This window comes from Larus michahellis, chromosome 12 (genome assembly GCF_964199755.1).
Source record: "Larus michahellis chromosome 12, bLarMic1.1, whole genome shotgun sequence".
In the NCBI taxonomy this organism is placed as follows: domain Eukaryota; kingdom Metazoa; phylum Chordata; class Aves; order Charadriiformes; family Laridae; genus Larus; species Larus michahellis.
The window spans coordinates 1,656,383-1,676,855 of record NC_133907.1 but is presented as its reverse complement, the minus strand read 5'-3'; the positions used below and the strand labels follow the sequence as shown (position 1 = coordinate 1,676,855).

At 39.7% G+C, this 20,473-nt stretch overlaps 1 long non-coding RNA gene across 1 annotated transcript in view; it reads right to left on the bottom strand.

The window, feature by feature from the left end:
- Window positions 1-1,499: 1,499 nt before the first annotated feature.
- LOC141750404 (uncharacterized) overlaps window positions 1,500-20,473 on the bottom strand; it is a 117,440-nt gene continuing 98,466 nt past the window's right edge. Inside the window, exons 2-3 of the long non-coding RNA XR_012589656.1 lie at window positions 16,528-16,684; window positions 1,500-2,299 (exon numbers count right to left, since the gene is read on the bottom strand). This is a non-coding gene — a long non-coding RNA (uncharacterized LOC141750404). The remainder of the gene's footprint in view (window positions 2,300-16,527; window positions 16,685-20,473) is intronic.

The window sequence follows — 20,473 nt, the reverse complement described above, 5'->3', positions numbered from 1 at the left end:
TTGGACGGGGGCAGATGAGAGCAGCCTTAAGGCTGTTTTAAGTTACACCACGGGATAAACAGGCCACCAGCTAACCCAAGGCTTGGGAATCATAAAGGGTCAGAAAGCTGCTGGGTTTTTCATATTTTTGTACTGCCTCCAGTACAGGTGAGGAGCGAGTCCATTATTAGCTATGCTGTAGGACAATTTGGATGCATCTTTTGAACATTGATATTAATGTTTGGAACTATTTTTGCTTGAGATCTCTCAGCAAGCATGTGCCAAAACAAGAACTATTAAACGACTGGCTCAAGCCTCCTGTTTACCTGAGAAATTACTTCATGGCAGACACAGACTCTAAAAACTTGGTATTTGTCTGAAAATGTATACAATAGTTACTGTATGTTTTTTATACATTAGCACAGTATGATGTACGAATAGTCTTTTCCCCACCATTTCAGTGTCACAGTCATGCCACGTAGTTTGGGGAGTAATTGGTTACTGGTTGATAGCCTAATGTATGTGTGGCACGCACACCGTACTGTGCCTGGGGCGTGAGTCTCACTGCTTCAGAGCCTGCACGAGTAAGGAACACGTGATAAACACGTCAGGGTTTTGGACATATTTTCTCAACAGGACTGACAGAGTTGTTCTTTGTTATTTTCAAATTAAGCTCTTTTTCTTTGACTGCGTTAGAAACAAACAGCAGAGACAAAATGAATCCCAGACTTTTCTGACTGTATCTACTTTCTTCCATTGAACCGTGATAATGCATTGCTTCCTTTAGGGTCTTATTCTACCTTGATGGTTTCCAGTGATACGTTTCATATCACTTCTAGAGTTGTCTGAAAATTGTTCAAAAGGATTTTCATTAAAATCAAAACAAGCTAAACTATTTCTAAGTGTAATTTGGTAAAAACATAACAAAAAAGAATTTGACTTGACTATCTTGTGGGCAAATACACAAAGCAGCTGTAATATGTAAATACAGCTACATAAATTAGTTGCAAATTCTGTACTATAAATATGAAGTAAAAATAAATACTGTTATAAAATACTAGATGTAGGGTTACGGCTAACAGAGGGACTGTTTTGATTGTCCATGCTTTATGTCCACAAAGTGAAGAATTATTCCCACATGATGTCCGTCCCTCTTGGTTTAATTTGCACGTGCTTCATTGCAACATAATGAAGAATCTGTGGCATCTCCAGATAGTTTGGAAGCTGCATCATCAAGTCATCCATTTCAGAACTGTATTTCATGGCTTAAAAAAATTCTTTACTTCTAACCGGAATTTTTCTAGAGCCAGTTGTCGTTTGTTAGATCGTGTTCTTTTCTGTTACAACTGAAGAACATTTTTATCATCAAAAATTATTTTCCCAGTGTTTTTTTTCCAGAGGCAAATATTTTCTTGTTTAATGGTCAGTGTATGACATAGATTACAGATCATTCATACAACTATACATAACGCAATAAACATCTTAAGTACGAACATTAGTATGAAATGAAATGCTAGGTGCAAGCATCTTCAAAATTTATACGGTTCAAAAGTCTGGGGAGGCATTATAAACGCTCTGCTGGCTATTATTCAACTCTATTCATTTCCTTTCAGGCAGAATACCTTAATTATAGTCATTGAGCAAGAGACACTTATGAGAGAAGGAGGATAAGAAACTAAATGAGGGAGCTTAATTAGTACATGCACTAAAACATATAAGAAACAACAATTAAGATAAAGCTGAAGGGAAACCGTAACAATGCTGTTCCACAATATTTGTGTCCCCTGACTTTCTGCACGACTGGGATTGTTCTGGTTGTCCCCAATTTTTAGTGGTTAATTTACTTATGAAGGGCCACAGACAAACCCAGTGTAAACCAAGAGCTTTTAATAAGACCACAGTTTGTCCACATACACAATCTGTGCCCATATGTATTTTTAAAACTGAAAATAATATAGCAAATACATTAAAGAAAATCTAACTGAAGCTCAGATTTCCTCTAGGCATCATGATGTAAACACAGTTGTTCTGCATCACAAATAATGCATTCGATCAATGTTCAGCCTTTGAAAAATCTTGAACAAAGTTTCCTTCGGAATGATCAGAGGCAATCACGCTGTGGGTTGCTGCTTAAAAGCTTTTACAAGTGTGTTCGCACTAGGTTTCATGTGGCTTGAATACCTCCCGTGGTTATCTGAGAAACGTAGCGATGTTGCTGGATACGTCCCATGGATATTTTGGTAACTCTGAAGCTGGTTATCCACAGAGAACAGGTCAGCTTCACGCACTGATGCTGGAATGCCATTTAGCCAGAAAAATTCTGTAGGAATTAAACAGCAGGACTAGGCTAAGCAATTACAAAAGAAAATCCAGCATCTAGTTAAAAGAAATTTAGAGATCTAGATTTCTAGATTCCAAAAATACAGATCCAAGTATTATGCTGACAGTACAGTAAAATCTGCACATGATCAACCCCCTGATTATAGCCATATCGCATGAACTACGTGCACGTTGTAGAGACACTGACTGAGCCCCCAGGCAGGAAGAGCAGAGTTTTCTGACAAATGTGTTTGATTTCTGTTGACACACACAGAATCTGATGCCCTGGTTCTTCTTGCGTTGCATAGAGGGTTATATATGCAAATACAAATACCGACGTAGCGCTTCTCCAGCTAGCCTCGAATCTAACCCTAAAGTATCTTCTGGTTCAAGAGAGTGGCAGAACCCCCCCCCGGAGAGCAAAGGCGCTGTCTTTTGAGGAATGCATCGTCTAAGCCTGCATTTATTAGAAAATCTGGCCGCTCATCCTGCAGCCTGCTACTAAGACTTGCCAAACTAAGTAGACTTCAAATAAGCACGATCAGCACTCACTCGCTTTATGCTGATATAAAAGCAGAATTCAGCTCTGTCAGATTGCTGCAGTTGGCTCCTCCTGTTGTGCATGAAAATTATCGATCAATATGCAGAACACTTGGGGAGACAGCCTGGAGAACTGAGCACGAAGGACCCGCAGAAAACGTGACAATTACGCAGATATATCAAAAGTTCACAGAAAGATAAAAAACCTTTGTGTAACATCAGCCAATGATTTAAATAATATTTAGAATTAAATAATCAAGATAGAACTCTCTGGTACAGAGGAATTTCTTTATAAACGGGAAGGGTGTATTCCTGGAAGAGAGCTATCCTCAAAATGGCTAGTAATTCAGCTATAAAAATATTTTTGCTTTTAAGGATAATAGCTGTAGCAATGCTGGTCCCTTTTGTACTTAAACTGTTAATAAAGGAGGAAGAATATTCATAAACTTGAAATGTCAAAACCAGAATCTTGACCTTAAATTTCGGCAACACGCAATACTCCCCAGAAGTTAGTTTGGCCTTGCCATTTTGTCCATGATAACCAGATGCTACGGGGACGATTACAGAGTCACAGTTGTACAGAAAGATTATAGATTTCATCCATTCTGTCTAAAACCAACTTTATATAGCATCGCTTATCCTAAGCATTCGCCCATCACAGAAGTGGCAGCCACCTCCACAACAGAACAAATGCTCCACATTATAAAACAATTAATAACTTTTCTACACAAGGAAACTTTTGTTGAATGTCATTGACCGAAGCGGGAATTTTGCCAGCACGCTGGGTTAATAACTGCCTCTCTAACAAAAAAAAGCTTCCCTGAGAATTTTAATGACCGGAGGTGGCCAGGGCTTTAGTTTTATACTTTGCATCTTAAAGCTGGCACTGCCAGCCACTCTGTGTCTTCTGGAATGACGTTGTGACTCTCAGAAGCACCGTCAGGAGACAGAACGCTATGTCCTACTCACAGACATGTAACCAAGGTTATAGGTACAGCTCCTTTGTTAAACACGGAGCCGATCCGTCCCAAGGGTATTTTTACACCCCTTAGAGCCGTATGTTGTCATTCATTTCAGATGCTACTTAGAAGGCTACACTTCTTGAAATATCATAACCGTTTTTAGATATCACAAAGCCAAATGATAACAAAGACTAGCTGAAATCAGTTTCTTTGACAAGATCACAATCAGCACAGAAAACAGTTTTGGTGGTCTTTCCATTACTGCATTACCCAATACAGAGAAAAAGCTGCTCCGGCTACCCACAAATTGCTCCTCCTAATTTGACTATACTTATTGAAGTAATTCATAACAATATAATAAATGCTGCAACTGCGTGGCACTGTGTGCTCCTAATGTCTCTGGTACACTGTAAACTGCAACGTGAAACTTGCTTATATACCAGATGCTGTAGGAACAACAAAAAATACTCAGTGCTTGCTTGAATAAACCTCCTTAGGTATTTTATTCCACAAGTCCTAAAAACCTTAAATTCAAAAAGTTGTATTTATTGGTTAAATCATCAACAACCAGTGCTAAACCCAGCAATTCTTGTTTTCAGTTGATACAACACTTGTCTAAAATCTCTTCTTCTTTTACTTCTGTCTATAATGTCCTCATTGTTTTTTGCACACCAGCTCTTGTGAATGAGAGGTACAGGCTGTGGAAGGTTTCTAGTGTCATGATCATCTAATTGTTAATTATTATGTAATTTTCCATTGCTAGAAAATAAAAAACTGTCACAAACCGTTGTAAAGACTTATCGTTCTTCCAGTTACCCTAAACAAACAGTCAAATGCACTAGCCATTTGCTTCTAAGTTTCAGGGATATGTTTTGACAACTAAGACAGACATCAAAGATGTCCCTTCCCCTCCCCAAAAATCTGGAAATGTATTCCCCCCCTCCACCTCCTGGCCTGCTTTTGGCTCCGCCTGTCGGTCTGGAGAGCCTCCCCTCCGAGAGCAGGCTCCCGGGCTCTCTGCCTCACTAGCCCTCTCCCGCCGCCTCCTTCTCCCCAGGGCTCTCGGGTAGGGTACAGTGCCCCCGTCCCCGCTGCCTTGTGGAGTTCAGTGGAGAACACCGCATGAAGGAAAATGACGGCAAAGTCCATGGAAGTACTCGATTCTCTCCTTTTATGTACAAGCTATGCTCAGAGTAATGGAGAAGAGCAAGGAGAGACTCCTTTCCCATTTTAATAGAATGTAAAACGAGCAAGTAATAAAATAACAGTTCAAACAGAAGAACAGTTACAGAAGAAACTGTAGCTCCTGTCTCGTGCCTTTGCGGTTGGTCTCAGCATGCCCATGATGCACGCTCTGCTCTGAGTGAGAAATGGCCTAAAACTGCCGTCTCCGAGGAGCCGGCGACAACAGCACCATCGAACGCCGCTGTAAGAAAATGCCGTCTGCTTCATTTTTCCTCCCAGCTGCTGCATGTCATTTGTGGAGTAAGATAATTTTTCTTTGTTACAGGCGCCACCCTGAGTGCTAAGCAATTTTGCCGTAAACCAGGTAACAGAAGACAATGAACCTCACTGACAACCCCACGCTTTTTTTTTTTTTTAAAGTGTTTCAAGCCACAGCTCCCCAAAGTAGGTAAATACCTTACTACATAACTTTAAGAAAACACCAAAGCTATAAAGTTTTATTAGTAGGACCTAGAGGTTCCTAATTCAGTGGTCCCCAATTTTGGTTTTTTTTGGAGGTCTCACTTGCTCCCCCTTCTTGCTTCTGCCACCCAGATCACTGCTTCCTCCATGCTGCCCCACTTCTGTGGGCTGACTCCAGCTGCTTTCTTCTCGGGTCTCCTGGGCCATACCCCCTGGCTGTCACAGCTCTCTGGGACCGTTCCGCTTAACTGGCCTCCTTAAACTGTCTTCGGTGGTCAGACACCCCACAATCAGTGGCGCTCTCGTCTGAACCTCTCTCTCACAAAGGTTTCCTTACCCAGGACGTTCTGCAACAATTTCACAATCTAGGACAGATTAGGCAAGGTCGGGCTCTTTGGACTGCTTTGTTTGTTAACAGAGTCCCAGCAAGTCCTTGCACACAGAAAACGAGCTTGTCACATTTTGCAGGTAACGGTGAGGTATGAAGGGCTAAGATTTTTTTTATTATTTTTTTAAACAAGTAGTCAGATATGATTTAGTCTGGGTTTTCTGAAGTGTTTAGCCCTTTGCAATCCCCACAACACATCACATTGCAGATTATTCTCTGAATTAAATACTGTCCTTATTAAATACAGGTGCTCTACCTGACTGTATGGTTTTTGTTCAGTGGAGAAGATTGTGAAACTTTATCATCCTGAATCCTAATTCTCTTGGGAATTCAGGCAGAAACACTGCAGAAGAACTGCACAAGGCCTTGATACTATGAGCAGGTCACATTCCTGGTGTAGACTCTACGTATGAATGTCTGAAGATTGGAGTAAAAGTTTATAGATACTCATTTTCTTAGACAGGAGTTTACCAGAAGAGTCCATATTCAATATTTAACATCTTCCCCCCTCCAAATTTACACTTCGGTTGAAGGAGAGCTTTAAATAAAACATTTACGTGCATAATGTCAGAACCACCTGCTCAGTGGAAGGGAATAGAAAATAAAAAATATTGAGATGTTGAGCCTTAAACACATCATTATTTCTTGTTGGCTTCTTTTATGTCTCAAGTTTTGTTCTCTAGGATACCCATAGGCTGTAACCTCTCTGTATAATATACTACTTCTTTCTTCTGCTTTCAGAATTTTTTCAATTGATTTGAGAGAAAAGCAAGTTTTAATGATTTTTTTTTCCCTAAAAACATAAAGACAATTTTATTTTTTTCTGTCTTCAATGAAACATTCTCAAGATCCAAACTCTCTCTTTAGTGTCCTTACTTCCCCAATATTTACTTCCTTGTTCATATCACGTGGAAATGAAGATTAGTTAAATAATTCCTAATTTCTCCTTCATCCATCAACCCACAGGAATTAAAAAAAAATAAAATATTTTTTTCCCCACCCTTTATAAAATAGCCTTTAGAAACAGATTCCTTCGTGTCTGGAAAAAAAAAAGCTTTTGGCAGTCCCACCTAATGAAATCTTGCCATTAATGATTACAGTCTAAACATGAGAAAAGCCTCACTTATCACATACAGTATGAACTAAATATCAATATTCTGCATGTATGCTGAAAAATACCAAAAGTAGAGTTGGCTGGAGGCTGCAATTAAACCCACCATACATTACTCACAGCACATCTGATTCTTTTTGGTAAATAGGAAAAACAATATTAAGGGAGATTGAGAAGGAGCAGGCCAGCCGAGAGATAAAACCGTTCTCATTTGGGCACAGAGCTAGCGATTGCATCGGCATTATCAAGCCAGATAATGCTTCTTTAACGCGTATGCTGCCTGCCGCCTTTGTTTTTTTTCTCTCCTTTGGGGGGCAGCTCCCTGTGTTTCTCAACCTTCCCCTTTGCTTTCCTACTCTGGCTTTCAACGGTGAGCACTTCTTTCAGCTGTGCCACAAAAGCACAGGTATACCAGAAAACCGCTTCACATCGTGGAGGGCAAAGGTCGGAGAAAATCAGAGAAAAAGAGACATTGCTGATAATATTTCACAGGTCGTAGCTACCACATCAAATTTTTAAATGCCTAAGTGAATTAGGTAAACACATTTAACTTTCAACTGAAAGCTGGGCAGTTATAAAACCCCGACGTTTTGAAACTAAGGCAAAGTAACCTCCCTAGGGGCAAATGCATAATACTAAACACAAAGACCTGCGTAAGTATTAGCAAGATGAGGATCTAATGCTCTCCGTTGATGGTATAAGCGGAATACAGAACACAGTGACACCAGAATTACTGTCACTGATTAGGGATGAACTCCTATAACCTACTGAACTTATGTTTTTGCTTTGTCATTTATGCATGCTAATGTTATTTCTATTCTGCTTTAAAAGAAATGATAAAAAAGAACTTGAATGCTTGAATACCTATAATTTTCTAGATAGAACCTATAACATTATAAAAGAACTGATGTGCAGGCAGAAAAGGTAAAAGAGAAAAAATAAAATAAATTGGTCCAGCAACATTTAAACAATGGCAAATGTAAGTTTAATATAAAACCATATTAGAACAATTGAGAATCATGAGAGGCTGATTTATTATTTATATAGCACACTAAAAGTTATCGGTAAAGGAAATTGTGTAATATGCAGTAAATTAGACAAAGCTGAACTATAAATTGGGATTAAATCTTAAACTGGTTTTAATATTTAATGTGCTATCATGACTCACATTTTCAATAACGGTTGTTCAAAGTTCAGGAAGAAGCTTGAAAGCAGACAGAAGAGGATGCGTTGCAAAACCTCGCCTCCTGATGATACAAATTAAATCAGATCATCTCTTCATTGCCAAACCCAGACACAACTAGCACATACCCTCTGTTGAGGACCTGGTCCAAAACTCACCAAAGAGACTGGGAAAAGTCCCATTAAACTCAACGGAACTGAGATCGCAGTAACTGCAGGTTCCATAACTACTAGGGCTAGATAAATTATACTACACAGGAATAAGATAATTACAGATTCATTTGGTTTATTTTTAATGATTGTCCCAGTGGAGCACTTTCCATCTTTTGATGGGAGCAAAAGTGGCATGTTAAAAAAAAAAAGATTATCCCAAGGGAGTATTCAGAATTTTGGCGTTTGACTTGAACAAAGTCAGAGCTGAAGTTCAAGTGCCCATTTGGATTTCAAACTACACACTTAAGTGGGCAATATCTGGGCACGAAGTGACGTGATTATGCTTTTTTTAAAGTGTGCAGGGTGCAAGAAGGTGGGTTCTTGCATATACTAGAATGCATTTCACAAGTTAAAACTACTTCATTTATGGAGTTTTACTTATGGCCATATGGTACCCTGATTTGAAAGGTTTTGATCGGCATGGCTTAGAGTCCAGCCTTAGACATTATTATTTGTACTACTGTGAGAAAACAATTCTCTCACTTGTGGTCTATGGCCTTAACACACTGTGCAAAGAAAATAAATCAAAGTCCTTGACCGAAAAAGTTTCTGAGAGAAGATGTCAAACAACAGACAAACAAAAGCAGGGACAGTTCAAGGAAACCATGACACAGCTTTGGTCAGCAATTTAGTCAGCGGTCTCAGCACATTGGCAGCCTAACGCCTGTCGGGAGAGCTTTAACGAAGAAAATGGGTTTGTTTCACTGAGGATTATATAGAGGGTCAAGAGCAACGTGGAAAAGGCACCGACACACTGCAAGTGGTCTGCGGGGGTGGTTGTCAGGCTGGGGAGAGAAGTCAAGCTACTTCTGCTTCCTAGAAGCTCACAGGAAAAGTAGGATATGGCTTTACAGAGGGAAAACGATTAATATTTGATTCAGTGGAGTAGAAGGAGCCAATCACATAATCCAGGGGATGATTTCAGCAGCAATAGTCTGAATGGAAATGAGTTGGTAACATTAATATCGGTCAATATCAGAGAAAAGGATGTTGCACTAATAATCAAGACGTTAAATGATATGTTATCTGCAAAATACTTAACTTGTGAATTAGTAAGAAAAGTCATATCGCAGGGATGCTTATTTAAAGAACTTGCAAAATATAAATATATTTATAGCCGCGTGTACGAATAAAGAAAACTTAGGGTAAAAATACCGCATCCTTCAACTCTTCTCCAACCTATTAAAATGTCAGATGTCTAAATGTATCTATGGATCAACATGCTGAATGACGACTGGACCGGTCTGACTGTCAGTAGTACAGTCAGATGGTTCCCCATTGAAACAGTTCTCTATTCCTTTTTGTCCAGACAAACCCTTGGGAGTTTTGTTTGGGTGCCTGGGCCACGGTGTAACTCCTCAGCGCTGCTCTGCTCCATGCAACGTCACTCCTCGGAAAACCAGGGAACTGTGAGCGGAGCAGGTTTAAAGAGAAGTGTAATTTGCAGCTTAGACTTCACTAATCTGTTTAAGGTTAAGGTGTTCTGCACAGGAAATCATATTTAGTTGTCTGGGATGTTTTGAGCTGCTTAAAATGCCTAATTGTCATTTTGATGAATGTAAAATAGGCATACAGCAGATAAATTTGGTCCACAGTGAATTGGCATTACAAATGATAGTACTTTCCAGGACTGCCACTGTAAGAAATGTCGATTTTAATTAACACTTTACTTTAAAAGACATTGTTTTGCACACGACACATTAGAAAAGGTCTCATCTGCGTGAACTTCAGACTGCTGTGCTAAGCAGCCTGGCGAGAGTTTTCTTTCCAGCACAAAGGAGAGCCTCCGTTAACAGCTCTCCTGGGGACGCTGCCGTTTTTTCTACGGTCACCTGGTTCTAGGACAGAGTTGCTATATTAAAAGACGTTTCTATCACACAAGACGGCCGCCTCCTTGAGTCACTCAGCTCGTGTAGTTTATTTCTTCATTAGCTCTAAAACTAAGGTTTTTTCATGGCTAGTTATGATTCTAGTCAAATATGAAACTAATCAGAAATTATAGTGTATTAATGGAATATACAGTTACTTATCTGTCTTCTGTCAAGATTGATTAATTTATCACACTGACTGTATGCTATTAATGCAATATCTGGGCCTAAATAAACAATGAGAAAGATGATGTTATCAAGAAAGACGCATATATAGAACAAAACCACCCCTGAATTCACATATTTTGTAAAGCAGTAGGATTTTTTTTCCCTCTAATTTCACTAAGATGTTTAGATATTCCACAAAATAATTTTTTTTTATTTATGATGGCCACTCTCATTAAAACTCCACAATAGTACAGAATCTAGATCGTATTTGTATCTTTCAATAACTCCCCTCTAGCTTTTATTTATTTACATCCTTGTTCTATCCATCCTTGCTTCTATCCAGCTCTATCCGAAAGCCAGCAGCAGTGTTTGGGAGCTGGCCTCCTGTAAAGGCCCAGCCTAACTAGACTGCTTTGTATTATCTAGCAAAACTGGTAAAAGATAGGAAGATACCTTTAATTCCCAAAGCTATGTAGTCACTTTATCTGTTGTTGTTGAAATAAATGTGACAAATTCTTGGGTTTTCAGGGAAAGGCGGATTAGGATGTAAAGTTTTCCATGAAGAGTACACTATTATCTTTCTGCCTTATTTGAATCCGTGTTTATCGGGTGCCATTTATCTATGTATTTTCCCAAACAATATGGTAAACTAAAGGGGGTTTGGGTTCTGGAAAGTACAGGCTTACACGGCAGACTATGAAAAAACCTGCTGTATTTCTTTTACCTAAGGACATCTCATGTTCAGAAAGTGAAAGCTTATAAATGGAAATTCCAGGCATTTTCTGCACCTGCTGACTCCCGACTCAGTCCCAGGACAATAACTAACCGCAGCCATACCAACAGCCTGAGCCCGACAGCAATGGGGATGAGACCCACACACAACAACCCCCTCTGTAATGAGCCATTTTAAGGGATATTCCTGCTCCCCAGGATTCCTATGGAGCATGTCACCAGGCAGACAGGGCCCCTGGACCAGGCTTGTCAGAGCTCCGCTGACTTCAGCATTTGGCTGGATGGGTGACGCAGGGTGGAAATGGGGACGTGGCTCCACCTCCACCGGGCTACGTTTGATGCACAAAGATAATCACGCGGCCTCTCCTACGGGAGAAGAAACTGGGAGCATTTCTCTGTGTGTTTGTTCCCCAGGCCAACATCCATAAATCCCTCTCGCTACAGATCAAAGATGATAGGATAGACAAATAGTCCATTAAAATATTTTCAGGTGTGTGTCTCTATTTATTATTACCTCTTTATTGACAAAATATAGCTCAGATAAATGTAAGCCAGCCTCCTTATGGGAGAACACACTCTGAAATATATTTCTGTTGCCGATTATAAATACTAAAGATAATTTATTTAAAAAAAATATATTTCAGCAAGAACATATCCAATCTTCACCATGATATGAAAAAACATTATGATTTCCAGCCTGGTATTACTTTTATGAGTTCCATTCTTTCTTAATAGAAACTTGAATAAAAACTGGTCTGGCCAGACCTCGCTATTTTATTTCTTTTATTGTAACCATTAAATCAGCTTTCATTTCATTACTCTAATTGTGCCTGGGAGCAGCAACTGCCACCTTAAGGCACATAACCCAATTTAAAATGCTCACAGCTCATTCCACCTTAAAATATATTGCAGTACTTAGGATCAGCACAGCAGGTCAAGCTATACAACAACACTGTTGTGATCAGAGGACTTTTTGGCAGTTAAATCAGGAGAAAGACTGAGGCAATGTAAAAAAGTAACATTTCTCTTGCTTAAAAGATACACAGCAGTTGACATAACCATTTTTTATTTGTACCTTAAGTGTCTCCAGAGCATTCTTATTTAGGTGGAGATTTCTCACACAAGGAACATTTCTCGGCACAGCACACAAACATCTCATTCACTAGGATGATTTTTACCATGGGGATTATACATGTTAAAGAGCCACCTTGCTGGGCTGTGAGGGAAAAATCCATAATGATGATATATATGTCTGTTTGTGCCACTTGTGTGGGCCCCTCCTCCCATTGTTTCTGACTATCTCTCCATCTTTATCTGCTCTAAGCCTCGCTGTAAATTGCACGTTACCTCCATTTTACTGATGGGGAACTGAGACACAAAAATTAAGCAACTACCTAACATTACGTGGGGGTGCAAAGACACAGCTGGGATTTAAATTTAGGTCTCCTGATTCCTAGGTGAGTGCTCCATATAAAAGGTAGTGTTGTACCTACTGCTCCTTTCCTTTCTCATTATATAGTTAACGGACTTACTTATATTTCTACATCCCCTACAGCATTGTTTCTAAAAGACTTTCCTCTGGCTAAATGATTCCAGCTCCCGTAAACAAGACCATAAGCTAAATATTCTGCTTGAATAGACTAGGGGCAGATCTTCATTAGCAAAAAGTGCAATTACAAACCTAAGGCTTGTCGTAAAGTAGAACAAGGGGACAAACCAACAATTACAGTCCTTAACATCTACGAAAAGACCAGAAGCACATCCTACCTGCCTCGCAGCTGCTAACTGGAACCCTGCCCACCATGCTGCCTAACCCAGCGCACAGTCCTTGGCAGAGCGAAGGGGAGGATGCCAGGAGGGAGACAAATGCCGGAGGGAAACCAGGCTTTGTGAGATACACGAGGTGTAAAGGAGTTCAGCACAAACAACTGATAAATACCGGCTACCTGACCGTATGCCTTGGCGGCAAGAGTGGGATATTTTCCTTTGTCTTACAGTCAATCAGCTCGCTAGGAAATAACTCACCACCCTTCCTTGGAAGGCACCAGCTAAATAGTTGCTCATTTCATCAGCTAAACAGATACTAGTTGCATCTCAAAGCCAAAGAGGGTGATAAAGGACCAAGCAGTCACTGGACTGCAGCTATACAATGACAGGATCCTCCTGCTGGTTGGGACGTGAGAGAGCAAGAGATTCATCAGTGGATCGTCACTGAAAAAAATAAAACCCCCTACTTTGGACATGTGCTACAGTGTAATGTCTTTATAAGTACTTGCATAAACATATATACATAAATGTTTCTAAATACACACACCCACCACCCATCTATAAAAAGTTCTCAGGAAAAGCACTCACACTTTTGTTCAAAGTTGTGTTCAAAAAAGGCAAAATATAAGTTTCAAAATTTCTTCAGAACATTCTTTTTTGCAGATATTTTAAAACATTTTTTCGCTAAAAAAAATCGGCATATTTTAAAAATTCTTCAGTTGAAGTGTCATTGATGAAATACTCCAGGCTCAGGAACTTCACTATGCGATAAGAGTGACTGAGCTGTTAGCTTAGGCATTCCAAAACGACAGTTTTCAGAAAACCCTGATGCTGTTTTCATAATGCAAATCAAATGATTGAGTGGCATATGGTTACCCTGTTGTTATGACATAGCATGTGTATCTTCCTTTTCCCTGCATCAATAAAATTAGAACTTGAAAAAGGCACTCATTTAAATTGGAACTTGAAAAAAAGCACTAATTTAAACACATCATACATATAATGTGCAGGCGTAATGCATATACATAGGCTTGATACCTGTCACATCTGACACAGCTTTAACCTGCTTCAGACAGAAAGAGGCAATAGGTCACTGCGGAGCCGGGGTTATTCCATCAGCCAAACTGTTAATGCTTCCAGCGTCGGGATTTTCATTATACTCAGGACAGGAAGAGGCTACCTTTCAGAATATGGTGTATATTTATTTGAATTCCTGACTATTAGGGGCCCGATTCTCAATTGTTGTTTTTAGACTTTGAATTGTTACCCAGAATAGCACCAAACATGGTGAAAATACTTTGTCTAAACTTTCAGTGTTTCCCCACAAATACTATTGATCCCACCTTCAAATCCCTTGATGAATATTGAATTATTTTTAGAAGGTGCACCGGCCCAGGTAACGGAGACACTACCCAGTTGCCTCCATAGGTATTTCAGGGGCAGAGGTTCACTAAAGCTGCTACAACTCTTCCATATCCCCATCACTGCTATCCAGCAGTGGAACACGGGCATCTTCTCCCTCCTATTTGGCTGTGTTTAATGTGTGCTCAATACGTGCAATTTTAACAGGGAATCTTCAGCAATAAAACCAGTGGATCATTGATTTTGAGTATCTTCCCTAGATCTTTCCTCGAAGCAGCTCTGGAGCATAATGAAAACATCTAATCCATGAGGATTATTTTTTAGCATAGAGATTATATATGGTAAAATGTGTCATGTCAAATCCTTGTGATGCCCTGGTGGGCTCAGGGTGTGGCGGAGAAGGTTTATTTTTAGAGTGTTGCTGGAACGTAAGTGAAAAATATAGTTACCTGAAAAGGCAGAGGAACCCGTGAGCATCAAGGCCTTTAGCCTACGTTCAGGCAGAACTGGCGATCACCTCAGTCACTGGCTGATGCCTTCTGCGATGCAGTAACTTTTTTGTGCATATTGGCAGCTTGGTTCTAAACTCAACTTTGTAACCCAAGTCTCTCGCATGTTTAGAATTGCAGATGTGTGTTCTGAGAATTTGCAGTGTTTGCCAGAAAGACTCTACATGATATTAGCACACTTGGTTCTGAATTTTAAGCCCAAATCTGATGTGCTATGACTCACAGCCTCAGGAAGGAATTAGATGAATAGCTCATAAGGGGAGAGACACTGCCTGCATATCTTTATAGAGGAGATATGCTGAATAATAACCATTATCTCCATACCGCAAGCTACCATTCTATTTAGGATATGGTGCACTGCTATACAAGCGGGGAGTGCCACACAGATAGTCATATCTGAATTATCTTTAATATACATAGAGTACCAGAAATGAATGAAACTGCAACAGCACAGACCTCGCTGAGGGCTTGTTCTTTCAGTTCATGTTCAGGATCCCCCACCGACACCCTTGGACAGTCCATTCTGAAACCCACGCCGTCACAGCAACTCCCTAGTCGCCAGATAAAAGCTAGCCCAGGCACCCTGCTTGTGATGTAACCGCACCTCTCCTTGCAGCACGGGCGTAATCGCAGATTAGGTACCATACAACGAACCAGTATTTGTAACATAGAGGACACTTGCAACATCGTCTCAAGCTAGTCGGCCTTTCATTTAGTTAACGGACATTTAATTTACACACAGATCTTTCTTGTAGCAAAAGTTCCTCATATTACCTAAAAACAATAGGTACAACGTGAATCTGGCCCCAGGTAGATCTGGGAGGAATAACATAAATTTATTTATAGAAGAAAATAAAAATTTATTTATAAGAGTAAATAAAAATATTTAGTACATATGATTCTTAAAAGTCTGGACCATCTCATAGACTATGGTTGTTACTAAACCTAGAATGACCTTATTTTCAGGGTTCCCAGATCCCAGCATGGGGTAGGGTCTGCGTTGGGTATTCCTCTCGCTTCTAAGGCTCAGAAGCACGATAGTTGGCATCAGGAACTTCAAGTAAACTGTCTCCAAAGAATTATAGCACAGAAGCGAACAACAGCTTGTGGTGTTGTGAGCCTTGTGGTCCCATACAAGTCAATCTGCTCCAAGCATCACCATTATAATTCTTTTTGAAAGACCCAATAAATATTTATAGAAGCTGATTATAAATCACAAACCTTTTAATGACTTACAGGAGGACACTGCTGTGCATGGGGAGGAGGTGCACTTTCACTTGGCTATCTTTACTACCTAACTAGCCTCACATCTGGAACATCATGATTTATGGCACATTCTTAGCCATAATCCTGTAGAAGTACCATGGAAACAGTTCCATTCATTCTGCGTTTCTAGAAGATGTCCACATCAAACTATTAAACAGAAGCTGGGTTGCTACTCTCTGACTTATCGTGTATTTTATGTTTCTTTTTTGCAGTGAGACACCTCATGACATTATTCTCAAATGTCCTGAAATTCAGCAGTAGGATCTAACGGAGAATATCAATATGCAACTAACGCTTTATTTGCTATATTTAACGCAATAGCACTTAAAATTTCTTCCAGAAATTGAACCCCCACTGTACTGTGGTGCTACAAAAAACCAGTCTAAAGCAGCCGTGTTCTGGAGAGCTGTATGTTAAATAGTCCAAAAGAACAGACAGCTTGGAGGGGAAAAGGTGGGTTAATTTGTGTTTTGTAGTCTTTTAGGGATGGTGTGGTGTTTCAGTGTCTGCTTACCTCTTTCTTCCTCCTTCACGTTTCTTTATCCCATTGCCTTATTGGACTCACAATCGAACTCTGACTCAATCTTTGCGCATAGGAGAGGGAAAATACTGGAAGATTCCCTGACTTGCCTTCCGATTTCTGATCACAATTGTTATGAGACAACAGGGAGCTGCAATAGAAATAGGTGTGTTTTAACAAATAGCTGGCACTACTTCTGTCTCTGTACTTCTACATCCCTGTTAATATTTCTAGACTATACCCAGGATGAGTCTGTGTGCTAATGCTTGCAGATCTGGCTCATGAAAAATGTCTCCATAAATAGAACGTATCTTCTAAACCTCAGTCCCTCTCCTTCCCTGCTGTGCAGCATGTTTCATTTTTCACAAGGTGCAAAAAGAACCTACTGATGATAATGTCCTTTTGCTCCTCTAGAAAAGGAAACTCTTAAGCCCCTTCAGCAAAATATGTCCCTATTTAACAAGTAACTGAATAAATGCAAACTCCATGGGGCTTTGCTTAATGGGGCAAGCAAGTACTTCTGTTCACCAAAGCTGAAGAAATCATGGATGCTAACAGCAATACTCCTTTCTCCTGAAGTTCAGCTCGACACATAATCAAGGAAATAAACTCAACTAAAAAAAATAGTTTTGCACACACACAAAAAAAATTCTCCATATCTCAGATTTTTTTATCCCTTATGTCCCTATGCTCTCTTTTTAAAAATTATATACATACCATCAAGTGAACAATATCCACATTTCTTTTTTTTTTTCACTTTTTCTTTTGTGATGCTGAAATTTTCAGCCATTCTTCAATTCTTGCAAGGGTACAAAATGGAAAAGGGAAAAAACCAAGAAATGGGAAATGGAAGGAATAAAGCAGCAGGGAAGGAATCCCAGTACCTGAATAGCAGGAGGCAAATAGAACCCGAAGGCCTTAGTAACAACCTAAACATCCTAAAAATACTTCGGTATATGTACATAAAGTGATTTTTCACTAGAACAAAAAAAAGACATGACCTTTCATTGAGAACTAGGCTGGAGTGAAGAGACGTGACTGATCGCAGGAGTACGGCAGTGCTAATAAAGCACTGGCTTTGCCAGTCCCATAGAACCTCCAGCAAAGCCTTCATCACTCAAATACTAAACTTTCAAAAAACCTTTTGTTTTCTCCCATGCTGCTCACCTAAACAAAACAATTAGTAAACATCTGCAAGGGCACTTCTTGTTTTGCTTTACAGCCTCCTTAAAATCTTCAGTGCTGTAATGGACCTACAAAAACAATGCCAGCTTGAACTGGACAGCTGAATATCGACACTGCTGTATTGCGCCTTAAGGAATGTTGTCTCCTGGGTTATTCAAGCTCCTTCATAAGCATTTGTGGTCTTTTTCTTCTCCTGAGAATGCTTGAGACTGGCTATCTTTACTACAGTTCATAGGTACAAAGCACCGAAAACACGAAAACAACAGCAGCACCTCAAAACCTCTCATTTCTTACTGCGCTGTCAGATCTGAGAAGGTATGAGTTTCTCTCCTGCACAGAGAGGACAACCTTGAGAGCACGTACAACACCCATAGTCTACAGCAGGTGCCAAATGGCAATGTCCAAACATGCTTCCTTTCAGTGTCATCTGTTGTTGTTAAGGATCTCTTGGATATCATTTTGAAGCTCATGCCAGAAGTTGTGGGGTCCAGAGAATACCTAATGTGTGGCAACGTAATAGAGAAGCATGGTTTCTGGAGAAAAAACATGAACCTAAACATTTCTAAGGGAAAAAAATTAATGGTGATAAAGTGGTAACAAGATTTAGTTGGATAGAACTAATTATTCATGTTAGGGGATGTGAGCAAGGGCTTGCTTTGGCAAAAAGTGCACTTACTGAAAGCAAGAAAGAGTAGTAAGCCCAAATATGTCCCTGCTTAGGGGAAAGATTTTTGAAATTCAATGTATGGAAGTAATTAGACTAGAGAGAAAATTGGAATGGGAAAAATGGCGCCAAGTCACTTGGAGTCACAGCATTAAAAAAATGTAGATTCTCATTATCCATGACATACACAGTGGACTAAACCTCCTGTTTTCTGATCAATCTTGCTTTATCACAAAGACATTTATTTTTCAGTCATGAATGATTGAATTCAATTAAAATATAAGCTGACCTGTCAATTAAATTCAAATAGAAACTCTCCTGACATTCAGAAATAAACATTAAAGATCACCAATTACTACCAGAGGCTACTATCCTTAAAACTACCCATACACAGGAATAGAATATATTTTGTTACTGGATTAATGTAAAATGTGAAGTCTCTCTTACCCTGTTGGGGGCTAATTTAAAGAAAGAGAAAAGTGATAGCCCTTTCAAAGGTCTAAGGATTTATTCAATTATTTTTTTTCTTCCAGCAGCAAATATTAGCACAATGTATACATGCAAGGGTATCATAAATTATAGGGAACTTAATGAGGCAACAGGACTTTGCATCTACGCTTAAAACCTGCCAATTCTTTAGTGACTTTATTTACTTAAACTGTCATTTCATTCAGTGTAGTGAAGTTTTGCTGACATCTCAACTGAATTAAGCTTACTTAAATAGAACTTTGTTACATTTAAATATAAGTGTTCTTAGTTTCAGGCTGACTTCTAGCTTATTCCGCGTTGCTAAAAATCAAGTAAGCTATCTGTTGATATATGTACTCTGAGTACAAAATTTCCTTATGAATTTGATCTTGAATTTATACTAAAACACCCTTTTAATCTCCACTGCAGGAAATAAATATTAATATTGCATCTCCCATAATTCCTAGGATGCACAGAAAATACAATACCTCTACCACAGATTCCCAAAGGGAGACTCGGGGTTACGGAGGTTACTTACTGCAGCTCCAGTCAGTCCCTGCCTTTCACTCACCCGTTGGGCCCTGCAGCTCTTGAGGACCAACGCCCGTGGTGGGCTGATGCGTTTTTGTGGCGTGCTCTATTTATCCTACTGCAGAAGAAATGCTGTTGTTCACTCTGCCTGCTGTCAGGAGAGAGCTGCCGTCACCGCAGCGGGGACAGCCAGGGACATACCAATGGAAGTTGGTCTCTCGTGGGAAACTTTACTCCTCAAACAGTACGAGGTTATTAGAACTTCACAAGGATTTCTCAACTGCCAGGAAGCAGAGCTACAATTCCCTTGTTAATTATAAGTGCTAACAGGTACACAGCAGAAAGCAGCGTGATGTTAAACAGCTTCAAGTTTGTTATTGCTGGGCTTTGGCGTTTTGTTTTTTCTTTTTTTGTGCGTGCCTTTTTTAAAAACAGACAACCAAAAAGGTCACTTCATGCTTCTCTGTTTTTCTTTAGTTCTGCGTTTAGTAGGATTGTTCTTTATTCCTTCCATTCTTCTCTTGATCTGGGGGGAGAGGAGGCACAGAGGGAAAATGACAAATAGGCTGCATTTGTCCCTTCCCTTCTGTCATTTGTTTCACGGGTAAGTGAGTAGAAATGAAGACGGCATGTTCCACGCCGAATACTGAGAGAACAGAATATGGCCTCTAGCTAAAGCACAAATAATTTCTATGCATGATGAATCCTTTCAATAACAAGAGCCCTGCTAATGTGGGATCAAATCACAGTCATTAGCTCTTGGCACTGTTCTTAAAAGATAATGTAAAAATCCAAACAGCATCCAGCCGTAGTCCAGCAGCACACACACCAGCCAGTATTTCAGTTGGTAATTTACTTTTCTCATCAGTGGGCTGGTATAATTAGAAAAAATGCTATCTGATAGGATAAACTCCTCTAAAAACAATAGCCTGCTTAAGAAAATGATGGATCATTCTGAAATAAGGGGCTGTGGGATAATTCTATTGAAGGATTAATTGACTCTGGGACTATATCAAGACCTGTAGCCCTGTGTGATGAGTGACTTCTATGCCAGGTAACAAACTTTTGAAATAAAACCCTTTTTTCCTTTAT